This window comes from Hypomesus nipponensis, chromosome 27, assembly GCF_054491055.1.
Source record: "Hypomesus nipponensis isolate SF chromosome 27, ASM5449105v1, whole genome shotgun sequence".
NCBI lineage: Eukaryota > Metazoa > Chordata > Actinopteri > Osmeriformes > Osmeridae > Hypomesus > Hypomesus nipponensis.
In genome coordinates, this window is record NC_140387.1 from 2,250,062 (window position 1) to 2,263,804 (window position 13,743).

The window sequence follows — 13,743 nt, forward strand, 5'->3', positions numbered from 1 at the left end:
GGATGTAGATATGGAGAGGAGAGGGCTGCTGGGAGAGCTGCTGCTCTTGAACCTACTTCTCCCTCCCTCCCTCTTCCCTCCCTCCCTCCCTCCCTCTTCCCTCCCTCCCTCCCTCCCTCTCTCCCTCCCTCCCTCCCTCCCTCCCTCTTCCCTCCCTCCCTCCCTCCCTCCCTCCCTCCCCCCTCCTCCCTCCCTCTCTTCCTACCCCCTCCCTCCCTCCTCCAGATGGTGAGTGTTTAGTTGGTTATCTCTCCCGTCCTTCAGAGCATGTGCTGCGAGGCTCCGGCTGTCTCTCCCACACCGTCTCCCGTCTCCTAAACGGGACCCCCCTTTTCCCGCCGAACAGCTTCTCAGCGTCACTTATCCATTCATTCATCACGCTCCGTCCCAATAAGGTGCAGCAAAACATGAGATCAGCTGGATGGGCTGCGGAGTAAAGAGCAAGGATGCTTGTTGAAGGGGGAAAACCGCGGTCACCAGAATCCGACGCTGGGGGGATGAAAAGAGAGAACGCGGTCGCTGTCAGAGAGACGGCCCGGGAGACGAGGCGGAGGGTTCCGGAATGAAAGAGCTGTGTTTTTCAAGAGGAAGACAAACAGTGCGAGGGGCCCGACGGCTGTTCTTCCCTGCCGCATTAGGGGCTGGAAGAGGAATTGCGCGACGGGACGCGTTTATATCAGGACGTTCAATCTTGTAGCGGGACACATTTCATTAAACCAAACAGCTGGGGCCGTGGCCGCATGCGTCCAGTCATCTATCATCCAGATCCATCAGAGCCTTCCGGAAGCCTCTGACAGCAGGCCGCCGATAGGAGCAGCTCCATCTGATCCCATGACTGACTGACTGGCCACACTTCTTCATTTCTCCTTTCATCTTCTTCTCTTCCCCGGCTATCCGTCTCTCCTCGCTCTGCCTCTGTCTGCCTCGGCCTCTCTCGCCGTTCCCCCTCGCTTCATTTGTCCGAAAGCGCCGCGGGTTTGGTATTGACCCGAACTGCCGCCATATGTAATGTTAACCCTACTGCTTCCTGTCTGGCTTGTTTCATCTCTCCGATGGGGCGTATCCCTCTCTCTCTCTCTGTCTCTCTCTGCCTCTCTCTCTCTCTCTCTCTCTCTCTCTCTCTCTCTCTCTCTCTCTCTCTCTCTCTCTCTCTCTCTCTTCCTCTCCTCACACTCTCTGGCCTTCCCTCCCTTTCTGTCTCTCTGTCCCCCCCCCCCGCCCTCTCTCTCTTCCCCCTCTCTCGTTCAATCTTCATGCGCTAACCGCGTTGCCCTGTGGTTCCAGAAGCATCGCAACACCACCGTAATTGGTCACGGCGAGCGAGTCGAAGGTAGAGAAGCCAGCCAATTAGAGAACCCTGCTCGGGAGCCCGGAGGTCAAAGGTCACGCGAACGGACAACAGAAACGTTCGTTTGCAGAGGGGCTTGAGAAACGAGAAAACACAGTTATCTGTGTGTCTGACCAGATGGAACGCGGAGCCTCCGATCCCTCCCAGCCTCGTGGCAGCCTGTCAGGGCACCCTCCCGCCCCCTCCCGCACCCTCCCGCACCCGCCCGCCCGCCAGTCAGACCTCTGCATCCAGGCTGCTGCCAGGGCGCAGGGAGGCAGAAAGGTTGCAGCTCACGTAAGGGTCGTCGAATCAAAGGCTCGTTCTCTAACGACGACACTAAACGGACAACCCTAAGTATCGAAGCTCCTCAAATATCAAATGATGAGAGTCCGGAGTCAGGAGGTCTCGATGACTCGATAATGAATTCATCAGGGGGGGGTTTGGAACGTTCAAGGACGCATGCACCGACCGCCAATTTAGCTGATTTGGTTCGTTTATTGTCTCTTTGTCATAGCAGTCAGAGGAAAACCTTTGCGAACTCCAGTCGAGGGAGCGATCTGTAAGCGACTCAATGACTTCTCCATTTATTATCTACCTCTGTGAGGGGAGATAATTGGACGGAGATCTATTCAGGATCTCAGAGAGGCACGTCCATCCTGAGGGAGCAGTGGTGAGGGTCATGCTGTCCTCAAGGCAGGCTGATACGCGGGGACACAGGCCATAGTAAGTGTTCAATGAACACTGGGTGACAGCTCCGAAGGTTGATAGAAAGATATTATTTTAGAAAGGGACTGGGAGGAGGCTTTGAGGAGAACAGAGACAAATAGCGAATAGAGGTGAGATGAGGGAGAAATGAAATTTCGAGGAAATCCCTGTTGCTTTGCCTCGTGCGTGTGTGTGCCTGTTGACGGTGTGCAAGTGTGTGAAGGTGAGTGTGTGTGTGTGTGTGTGTGTGCGGTGTGAATGTGTTGGCGGTGGGGGGGGGGGGACAGAGGGGGAGAGGAAGGGACAGACAGAGCGGGGGGGGGGGAGAGTTGCGTCGTCTGAACTTGCTGTTCCATTAATCCCCTTGAGAAGAAGGAGAGCCTAAGCCGTGCCAGGGGGTGTGTGTCTGGGTCCGGCCCGGCGACCTGACCCCCGTGTCTGGCCCTTGAGGCCCTGGGACTCTGCACTTCGCGCCTCCAGGTCACCAGGGCTCACGGGGAGGTTGAGTCACTGAGCTGGCGTCCTCGTCTTCCGTCCCGGTAATCCCCTGACCGTTCCTGGTGCGAGGCAGATGTGAGCTGGACTCAGACAGGCCCGATCGGCTGTCTGCCTCCGTCTGGCTCCAAACCCCACGCTTACAGAGGTCTGTCGTGTCGCCAACAGCGAGAGGAGAGGCGGAGGCAGGAGCACAAGAGACACTCAGACGAGGTGGAAGGCGACGGGAGTATCGTCGACGCAGGTAGTACGTTTGACGCGCTCCACTAAAGAGGCTATTATCATTCTCCATGATGTCTTTCTCTCAGTATCTCTCACTCTCTCTCTCTCTCTCTCTCAGTATCTCTCAGTATCTCTCTCTCTCTCTCTCTCTCTCTCAGTATCTCTCTCTCTCTCTGTATCTCTCAGTATCTCTCTCTCTCCCTCCTTGCAGGGCTCGTGTCAGTGAGAGGACAGTCTCGTGAGGCTACCTCGTCCCTCCAGAGCTTGGATAACCAAATCCCCAGCCGAGGTGAATGAGTAAATGACCGTGGGAAAAGGATGTACTCTCTCTCCCGCTCCCGACACGTGCCCAGGAACCACGTCAGCCATGCGGGCTAAACCCTCCCCCCCCCCCCCTCTCTCCCCTGTCTGGTGTTTACCCCTGACGCCAGATCGCTCCAGATCCGGGACGCTGGCTCTCCTGTAAGCCCACATTACGGATGTTAATCCCCAGCTTCACTCTCCGCACCCCTGGCGCTCACCCCACTCTCTGGGAGGGCGGTCGGGATGGCTGAAGAGTTCGGCGGTGGCGGGGGTCACGCACGGTTCAGCAGATGGCCTTGAGCTAAGTAGGATCCTGCCTCGAATTCACATCTTGAGAATGGTGATTGTTTTTCTTGACTTTTTTCTCCCTCTAATGTGATTTTTTCATGTTGGTGTAATGCTGTGCGGCACACACCAACGACAGGCTGGTTTGGGGAGGTAGGTATCTCTCTGGGGAGCAACAGGAGAGGCGTGCGTGAGACGGGAAGAGATACTTACATCAGACGTTATTTTGGAAAGGTTGGCTCTTGTGTAATGATTCTGGCAAGCACTTAAGTACTATTATTTCCCAGCATGGAATATGAAAGTAATTACAACAAATGCCCTGCAGAAATATTATGAAGCTATTAATCTGTTTTTTTTGTTGTTTTTTTTTTGTGCTTATTGAAAACACAGTCGTTTGTATTCGTCTGTAATCGACTGATATACCAACATCACCACCGTCACATTTTCACGTGATATTTTTGTGTGATGTCACAGGCTCCGGAAGCTACTGAATAGAGTGACAACATTGTTAGATAGTCATGTTCATTTGGCTTTCATCTATGGTGGCTCAATCTTCAATAAACAGAACGGCAGAAAGAAAGAAAGAGAGGAGAGAGAATAGAACAAGGAGCAAAACCCATTTCTTCCAGAACCATCGAAATGGGTCTTGTCTCCGAGTAAAAAGCCCCAGTCTGATGGGATACGTGCCACGGGGGAGAGGAGGAGGCAGGGGGAAACACAGAATCCAGGACCTGTTGAGGCTGGAAACTAGGCTGGCGGGTAGATGAAAGAGACGGGTCCTGCTGAAATGCCAGGGTGCTGTCAGAGTCACAGGAGAGAAAACCACATTACCACCCCTGACAAGAAATACAGAACTGTAATGCGTGTTGCACAGCCTCTCTATGATGACATGGTGTTCAATGCCTGCTGTATGCATTTATCATTCCTGTAGGCCAATTAACAGTTAAACACTAATTCAAGGATGTTTCATTAGTTGTCTGGCCCTAATGCACTGACATACCATCAACATTTAGGATAATCTAATAAAATGCTGTATTGTATAGTATAGTATAGTATAGTATAGTATAGTATTTCATAGCATAGAATAATATAGTATAGTATGGCATAGCATAGCATAATATAGTATAGTATAGTATAGTATAGTATAGCATAGCATAGCATAGCATAGCATAGCATAGCATAGCATAGTTTTGTATAGGATAGTGTAGTTTTGTCTGGTATAGTATGGTATGGTATGGTACGGTACAGTACAGTACAGTACAGTACAGTATAGTATAGTATAGTATAGTATAGTATAGTACAGTACAGTACAGTACAGTACAGTACAGTATTGCATACAGTAGTCCTGGGCAGTAAGGCCCACCCTGAACCAGACCTTTAGATATTATGACAGAGAATTACAGAGAATATTCAAATCAACCATGTAATAACTCTATAGTTAAAGTACAGAAGAACAATTTTTTATCTGGGTCAGGCTGAAGAAGTCATTTATGTCTTCTTGGATACAGTAATTATGCTCCTTTGGCTGACATACACAGCAGCATTCAGGAAAACCAGTTCTTGGCTGACTGTCGTTGCTCATCAAAGAAACAACCTGTTTGTCTAAAAAGAACAGCAAATGTTTCGTACGGAGGAGAAAAGCTGTTTTATTTGCAAGTTTCCTTGCACTAACAAATGCATGAACATAAAGAAAGCATTTGAAAGTACAAACGTTTTACCTGTCATACGCACATATCAGACGTGTGTTGTATCTGATGTGGAATCCAGTGTCTCTCGCAGTCTCCTGCACCAATCCTGCTCAACCCTCCCCACAGTTCTTCTGTTCAGGTGTCAACCACGTCCCAGCCCGCCTGTTGCAAATTCACACCCAGCCCAGTGCAGAGAGTTGAGATTTGATTAATGAATGCTGGCAATTGTATTACTTTGAAATGAGTCATTCCTTTCCCATGTATGAGAAGAAAGCACTTTGAAGTTTTTTGCAGGCTACAATAAATGGGACTTATTGAAGTAAATGTCGAACAAGGCTTTCAAAGCACAGCCCGGGCTACCTGTCAGACTAACGAATGCAGTCTTTTTTCATCTTCGCTCTTTCAGCTATGCTCCTCTTTTCTCAGAACAACCACTCTCCATGTTTGCCCGAGCCTGTCAGAGAAACCTGCCTAGACCTGGCCTCCACAACACAAAGGCCAAGCACTCTCTCAAAGCCTCCACCGCCAAAGCAACAAAAGAAATCTAAAATACAAAAAAACAGGAGACAGCACAAAGCATCGTGGGGTATTGTTGCTGTCCGTGCCAGGCCCCCCTGCTGGTAGACGTCATGAGCAGAGGTGAAAGAGGTGCTTCAGCAGGTGCTTCAGCAGCTCCTAGCTGGGATCTCAGCAAGACACTGGACACTGGCAGGGAACCCATCTCGGGCTCATCTCCGGGTCCATGAATTGATGATGACTAGCGCACAAGCAGCAATAATAGGCCTCCTCACCAAATTAGACGTTCTTTCCGTCACCAAATGAAAGGCTAGAGCCGCTGGCAGATGTGGAGGGGGTGGATGGCGCCCAACTCTCCTGCTCTCCTCCCGGCCCCCCCTTAAACGCCTTCTCCAGGGGGTCCTTAATGGAACAACAGCTGTGCCGGCGCTATTTCTCATTTAGCTCACTTAGAGTCTGCTTCTTATCTGCAGCTTCCAACAAAAACACCGGGATGCCCTTCCCGTGCTCCTCGCTTCTCTCTTCAAGGCTCCCTAACGCAATTGTAAACTTTTGAAATTAAATTGTGATTCTGGACAGTTGCGACGTGACTCGCGAATGCGATTGAATCCTTTGTAAAGTACAGCGGTTTCCCCTGGGCTAACCTCTAAACGAGCATCTCCCTCCTCCCACACAGAACCTCATTACACCACTCTGCATCCCCGCCTCCCCGCCACCCCTTCTCCCTCAACACACACACACACATACACACACACAATGTAGCATAATCATGTACACACCCACAAAGGAAATTTAATAAAACTGCGCAAAGCAATTATTCAAACAACAGACCGGAGTTTGATAAAGTGTCGGCAATACTTGACCGTTTGTTTTCCAAAACCATTTCTTGAGTGGCAGCTGTAATTCTGTATTCCTACCCGCCTGGCTTTGACAACCCACCCGACTCCTGAGTCATCCTGTCCCGACGCTGAAGACAGAAGCGCCGGTGGTGGGCGGGAGGTCGGCCGTTGACAGGTTTAGAAAGATGATGACACAGTAGCGGTGTCTTCTGCACTGACTTTGTGACAAACTCAAGGTCGACGAGAAGGTGTGCGAGTCTCGACACTGACAAAGATGTCACGCTTTACATTTGGGAAATAAAAACCGTGGCACAGAGAAGGGGAAGGTTGTAGATGAGATCTGAAAAGAGATATGGAGACAGAAGGAGGCAGGAGAACACAGGGTGGTTTGGAGTGGAACGTCGGAAAGCGCGTCGATGCGGTCAGTAAATGTCATTTGTATTTTTTACGAACTTTGAGAGCTGTATTACACTGCAGCCTCTCACCTAGCAGGAATTAGGTGCTCCTTTGTCCATGTGCCCTCCACCAGCTCTTTATTATGGCAGAGAGAGCTGATCTTGGAAAGTCAATGCCGTGATTTCATCCATTGCCCCTAGAGTGGAGCCCTCTGTGACCATTCGATAGCCAGTCCCCCAGGAGACATGCAGGAGGGCTGCTATTGAAAATAACTTTTTCTTTCCCAACTGCCACACCAGTGAGTCACGGCTCCTTAAATACTGATATAGAACTTTGATACTTCACCCAAACCTCTCAATCCTTCATTCTTTCTTTCTCTTTATTTGCACCTTGTCTCATTATTAGGTCCACGTGTTAATTCTTTCCTCGGAACATTTTGCATTAGCGCCCCATCATAAAACATGAGGTGCACGTCAACATTTCCACTCAGTAATGGGATTGAAAGTTCTGACAGAGGTAGGTGGAGTGTGGAACATGAAAGCGATCCGTGGAGCAATTACTGTGGGAATTAAACCTGGCGAGTTGTCTCAATGTGTTCTCCGGGACTTTATAATGTCCCACAAGAGAGAACAACCCACTCACCGGGACAAACTGCCTCTCTGCATGAATCAGTCAAGGTTTCTTGATTTTCGTGATTTCGAGTCGAGACAGACCTGTAAAACGGACAACTTGTCGAATAGAATAGCACCTCAAATTCGGTGGACTTGCAGAGTAGGATAGGATGGTGACAACAAACTCTTTATATAACTCTATATGTACACATTTACATATCAGGAGCAGCATAGTCGTGCACACTAAAATTGGCTGTTTTGTTTTTCCAGCACTATGGGTTTCTCTTATTCTTTGTCAGCACTGAGAGGCTATGGGCAGGTGTCTGGACAAATGTCCCCTTACCTCCCCCTTGCCTCACAACAGATCTCAGCTATTTTTATCCCATTAGACCCTGAATTATTCAAGCAAAATAAATTGATTTCTTGATAGTTAGATCTCAAATCAAAAGACAATCTCAGGCACTGCCCATTGCTTTGGGGTGATTTTTGACAATGAAATATTCATGGCGAAGTAAAAAGCTCTGATGTAATCCTGCCTCAGACAGACTGGGCCGAAACAATGACGACTAAATAGCGAGATGAAAAGACTCAAATGAACAGAGACTGAAATAAGGTGATACTGGGTTTATGTATTTCTCAGAATCCAATCTTTCTAGCTCTTTCTCTTTGTGGTCTTTTAAGTCCCACCCCCCAAAAAAAACAATTGGCTTATGGTGATATTTCCTTAAACCACAACCATAAATAATACAGTAGCTATCATTTTGCACGATTTATTTACGGTACAGTACTGGATGGTTGCGGCCTATCCCACACATCCCAGTGGTTTCCTATCAACCGGTCAGACATTCTCTTGTGAGTGGGTGAATGTCTGGCTCACTCATGCAGCACAGCCATAACTGCAGGTGGCTGTGTAATCAAACATCATGCCACCTCATAATATATTACAAGCACACGCCTTCTTCCAGCACAGGTGAAAGTGTTGTGAATTGTCCAGACAAACAGAAAAAATGAGAGCGAGCCAACCATGTGGTAAGAGACATGTCTTACAATTCCCAGAGCTGTTGACCATGTGGTCATAGTTTTACCCTTGTTCTCCACAGAGGAGACTGTGGGTGGATGAGACTCACAAAGTAGTCTAAGCATGAAAACAGTTTTACAAGACTGAACATTTTCTGAACATATGTCAGCTTGATCGTTAGACATAGTTTCAAACTACCCGTAATTTGATGCTGATGCAATTGAAGCAGTGTTATATAACCAGAGCAGCATCAAGCAAACCAAAACCTATCAATCCTCTGATTGATTTTACACACATTCTAAGCCGTTTATATCACACTAATGTACCTCTTTCACCGCCATTCAGAAAACAACAGGAGTCCCTTAATGCACATTTCCACCCCTGCGCGGAAACCAACTTAGCTCCGTACTTTAATTCCACTGGAAGTCAAAAATAGTCTCTTAAAGTGAAAACGAGTAAGGCTTGGTTTTAAGGAAGAAGAAGAGATCAAACGGCAGTTTCTTCACAGGGAATGAAGGAGTGAGGACGGAAGCACTCGGGAGACTGAGGTTCCAATTTCCCAGAGTGCACTTCTCATGTACTAATGAACTCTCCCTCTTTTCTGTGAGGGGGCAGCTTAGGGCAGGCTGTGTGTCCTACTGGGTCGTCTCCAATTGAGTCACGCAGGACACAGAAGAAGAGGTTCCAAAAGACACATCCCAGTCATTCATGCTGATAAATCCATTCAGCCAAACCCTGAGAGTAATTGTGCATTTCGATTGAATCGGAGTTTATTTCTTGCACTCATCATGGCCAAGAGCTTGCCTTTTGGGAGAACGGCCGTCATGTTCTTTTGCTGGGATGAGTTTGAGTTTAATTAAGTCTTCTCTCGACAGAAGGCCTTTAATGAAAAAGAAAAGCAACGTTTTTCAGCTTCTCAACAACACGGCGTTCTCCCAGGTACGAGTCGGAACATGGACCCAGCCATGGGATCTTGAACGACTTTGGAGAAACTAGGTTATTCCATGTGCTGTTCTGTCTCAAGGGTCAATACAACATGCAATATGGGCCATGCTAAGTGATAGCTATGGGAGCCCGACTTTCTTCTATGTTGGTTAGCCACTTGCGATCTTTCAGACAGTAGCTCCCTAGGGAGGAGGTAACAAAGTGTATATTTACAGTAAAGTAGGTAGGTACTTTCTGCTCTGGTAATGGAGTGGGAAAGAGGCTCATGTACTGCTGGGCACAGCTATGTTTCATACGATAGCTTTGTGCTGATGTTAGATCCAGGGTGGGAGGGGGGGGGGGGGTGTAATCACCTGCAGTACTACTGTGGGTGCCATTCATAGATAATTGTCATTTGAGGACGTGTTGGACTCAAACTCCAAGATTGGCACTGACAACAGACCAGATAGAGATACAAATACAACATTTCTCTTTTATGCACCTGTTCAGGATGTAAATATGAGTGTGTTTGTGTACGTGGGTGTGTGTTTGTGTGTGTGTGTGTGTGTGTGGCACCTCTCTACTGTATATTCTGGGCAACAGCTATTCCATGGTTCAGTGCTTGGCTTTGTAAACCTTTGGCGAAGTAGAAAGGTGACAGTGGGTTTGTGGAAAATAAGAGCTTCTGTCTGTCTGCCAGATTGCAGGCGCATGATACACACATGGGCCTTGCTCCAACAGGTTAAGTTTCCCCCTTTGGAGGGCTATCATTTCTGGTTTGTGCCAGTGTGTTTTCCATGGGAGCTGGATGAAACATGTGAACTGCAGAGAGGCCTTCCAGCGCTGGTGCCCTACTGCCATCAAGTGGAGATACCTGAAAATGCTCACCTTTTTTCTTTTTTTTTACATAAAGAATTTCCCACCTGCTCGTCTCTATTCTTGATCCGAGTCAGCCGGCCACATGGACACAAAGACAGTCACGCACTGGACCCTATGCAGTTTGCATACCGGTCCAACAGGTCTACAGGCGATGCCATCGTGTATCTGACTATACACAACGCTCTCTCCCACCTGGACAAGGGGAATACGTGTGTGAGGATGCTGTTCATTGACTACAGCTCAGCATTCAACACCATCATCCCCTCCAGACTGGTCTTCAAGCTTGTGGACCTGGGACTAAGCACCTCCCTCTGCAAGTGGATCTTCCACTTCCTGACGGGGAGGCCACAGGTGGTGAGAATCGGTGACCGCACCTCATCTGTACTGATCACCAACACAGGCACCCCCCAGGGCTGTGTGCTCAGCACTCTCCTGATCTCCTTGTTCACTCACGACTCCAACCTCCTTGTTAAGTTTGCTGACGACACAACCATCTCTGACAGTGACGAGTCAGCCTACAGAGAGGAGGTTGACACCCTGAAATCATGGTGTCAGGACAATAACCTCTCTCTCAACATCAGCAAGACCAAGGAGATGATTGTGGACTATAGGAGGCGGCAGGAGGAGGAGCATGCACCCCTACTCATCAATGGATCTGAAGTAGAGAAGGTCAGCTGCTTCAAGTTCCTCGGGGTGAACATCAGCGACGACCTCACCTGATCTGTTCACACGGTCAAGGTGGTCAAATCGGCCCGTAAGCGCCTCTTCTTCCTTAGGAGACTGAAGAAGTTTGGTATGGACTCAGTCATCCTCACTAACTTTTAGAGATGCACTATAGAGAGCATTCTGACTGGTTGTATTACAGTGCGGTATGGGAGCTGCACAGACAGGGACCGCAAGGCCCTACGAAGTGTGGTCCGTTCTGCTGAGTTCATCATCGGTAGGAAGCTCCCAGCCCTACAGGACACCTACCACACACGTTGCCTAAAGAAAGCCAGCATGATTCTAAGAGACTGTTCCCACCCATCCTTCAGTCTCTTTACCCCGTTGCCTTCTGGCTGGAGTTATCGCAGCATTCGGTCACACACACGCAGACTGGACAACAGCTTCTACTCAAGGGCCATCAGGCTTCTGAATGGACACTGATATGGACATTGATTTACTGCACACTAGTCACTTATACACTGTCACTTTCAGCTACTAGTTGCACTATCAGTTACATTGCACTACTGTACCTCACTGTACCACCACCAGGCTCCTGTATGGTCATTGACATGGTCACGGACCTGCAATTTTGCACTATTGTACTATACTCCACTTAGGTTAGAATAGGTTATAGGGTTGAAATAGGTTTTATGTGCATTTAGGGTTAGTATAGTGTATTATTTATCGTTATCTGTAATTTAGGAAGTATTAGGGTTAATATAGTCGATTATTTATTGCTATCTGTATATTTAGGAAGTTTCACTTATTTAAGCTATAGATGTAAATTATGTTCTGTGTACTTATATGTTATGTTATGCCAGGTGGTTGCGTTGTCTTGTCTTAAGAATGTCAGTGCCCAGTCTGACCTTGTGTTGTTCTGTGTACCTGACAAATAAAAGACTTGAACACACTAAGGGACACGCACACCCACTACCACACGTACATTCTTGCTTCGTCGAAAGAGTTAGTTGGGTATAGACTTTTTAGAAATCATTGTTTTTTACATGGAAAAACCTCCTAGTAATCCATGGCTAGTTTCGGTGAATCGACAGAGATTACTTGACTCAATGTGGACTATTGATCTGTCTCAACAGATACATTCTGCTATTGGAAAATTCTCAGGGCTGATGTCACTTTAACTTTACCCAAGCCTTGCTGTGGTTCCTGTGTTGATCTCTGACTTGGCTGGAATTTGCACAAATATTAACATTGCTGTCAAGCTGTTACAAATTAAGAAGGTCATGATACTAACACAAACACTTACACTTACCCACACATAGCCTATGTGTATATCCCAAAGCAAACTATTTTACAGAAAACAATACAGCACCAGTTCTATTGAAATTATCTGTAGAATGTCATTTACAAGCCACATCTACAGGAAGTCCCTCTTGCCCAGCAGATGGCAGGCTAAACAAGCATCCATAATGAGGAGCACAACCAGCTGGCACACTGCCACTACTGTTTCCTGTTCCCAAAACATTACATTTCCATGGTCACAGGATTCCAGGGCTCCAGTATTCCAGGGCTCCAGTGCCCCAGTGTTCCAGGGCTCCAGTGTTCCAGGGCTCCAGTGTTCCAGGGCTCCAGTGTTCCAGGGCTCCAGTGTTCCAGGGCTCCAGTGTTCCAGGGCTCCAGTGCCCCAGTGTTCCAGGGCTCCAGTGTTCCATGGCTCCAGTGTTCCATGGCTCCAGTGCCCCAGTGTTCCAGGGCTCCAGTGTTCCAGGGCTCCAGTGTTCCAGGGCTCCAGTGCCCCAGTGTTCCAGGGCTCCAGTGTTCCAGGGCTCCAGTGTTCCAGGGCTCCAGTGCCCCAGTGTTCCAGGGCTCCAGTGCCCCAGTGTTCCAGAATTCCAGAGTTCTGTGAAGAAAACACCCAAGTTTAAAAACAGTGATTGTAAACCCAAGTAATAGAAAACCAAAGTCACAGTGTCACAGTCTTGTGCATACCTCTATGACCTTTAAGTTCTTGTTATTTGCTAAGATTCCTCTTAGAGCGAGGTGTTTTCAAGGAACCAATTAAAGGCTGATTGACAAAGTCATGGCAACACAAGTGCAAAACAGGATACAATATTCAGCTGCTAAGGAACAAGTTTTTAACATTGCCAGAAGCAAATACACCATGGGTTAATGGGATCTAGGCTGTCAGAAGATCATTCTTAACAAAGTTGGTCTAATCATCATTATGGAAGCAAATCAGTGACATTATTTTTTTGAAAGGCATTGAATACCTACTTAATATTGAGATCAGAATTGTACTGTTCGACTTCGAATATTTGAACTGTGAATTTTTGGATCAGAATGTTTTGTTTTGTTCTGATTTGTTAAAGAGGTGAATTCTAAACTAAATAATTTTGTGTTTTTTTACATTTCAATATTAAGTATTCAATGCCTTTTCAAAACATTACGTTACTGATTTGCTTCCATACGTCTTCCTTTGGTAATAATTCTAAACTCACACTGTCACATCAATCCACAGCCTTTCTTTCCTATGTCGTGAAGGACCTTGTGAAAGTCTTCAACAGCAGGTACCATGGCAGGCCAGTGACCTCATGACCTCTGACCCTGGGGCTGGCACCTATTTACACTATCTTAATCCACGGTAAACACTTCTAATCTGGATTGAACAAAGTCACAGCTGGACTTAGATGAAAACGGAATAGTCACTTTCAAAATGTAGGATTTCTAACTTTTATGCAGCATGTCACGACCTGCCCACCCCTTTCACTGCTCTCTCTCACACACACACACACACACACACACACTCTCACACACACTCTCACCCACACACCCACACACCCACACACACACACACACACTCTCACACACA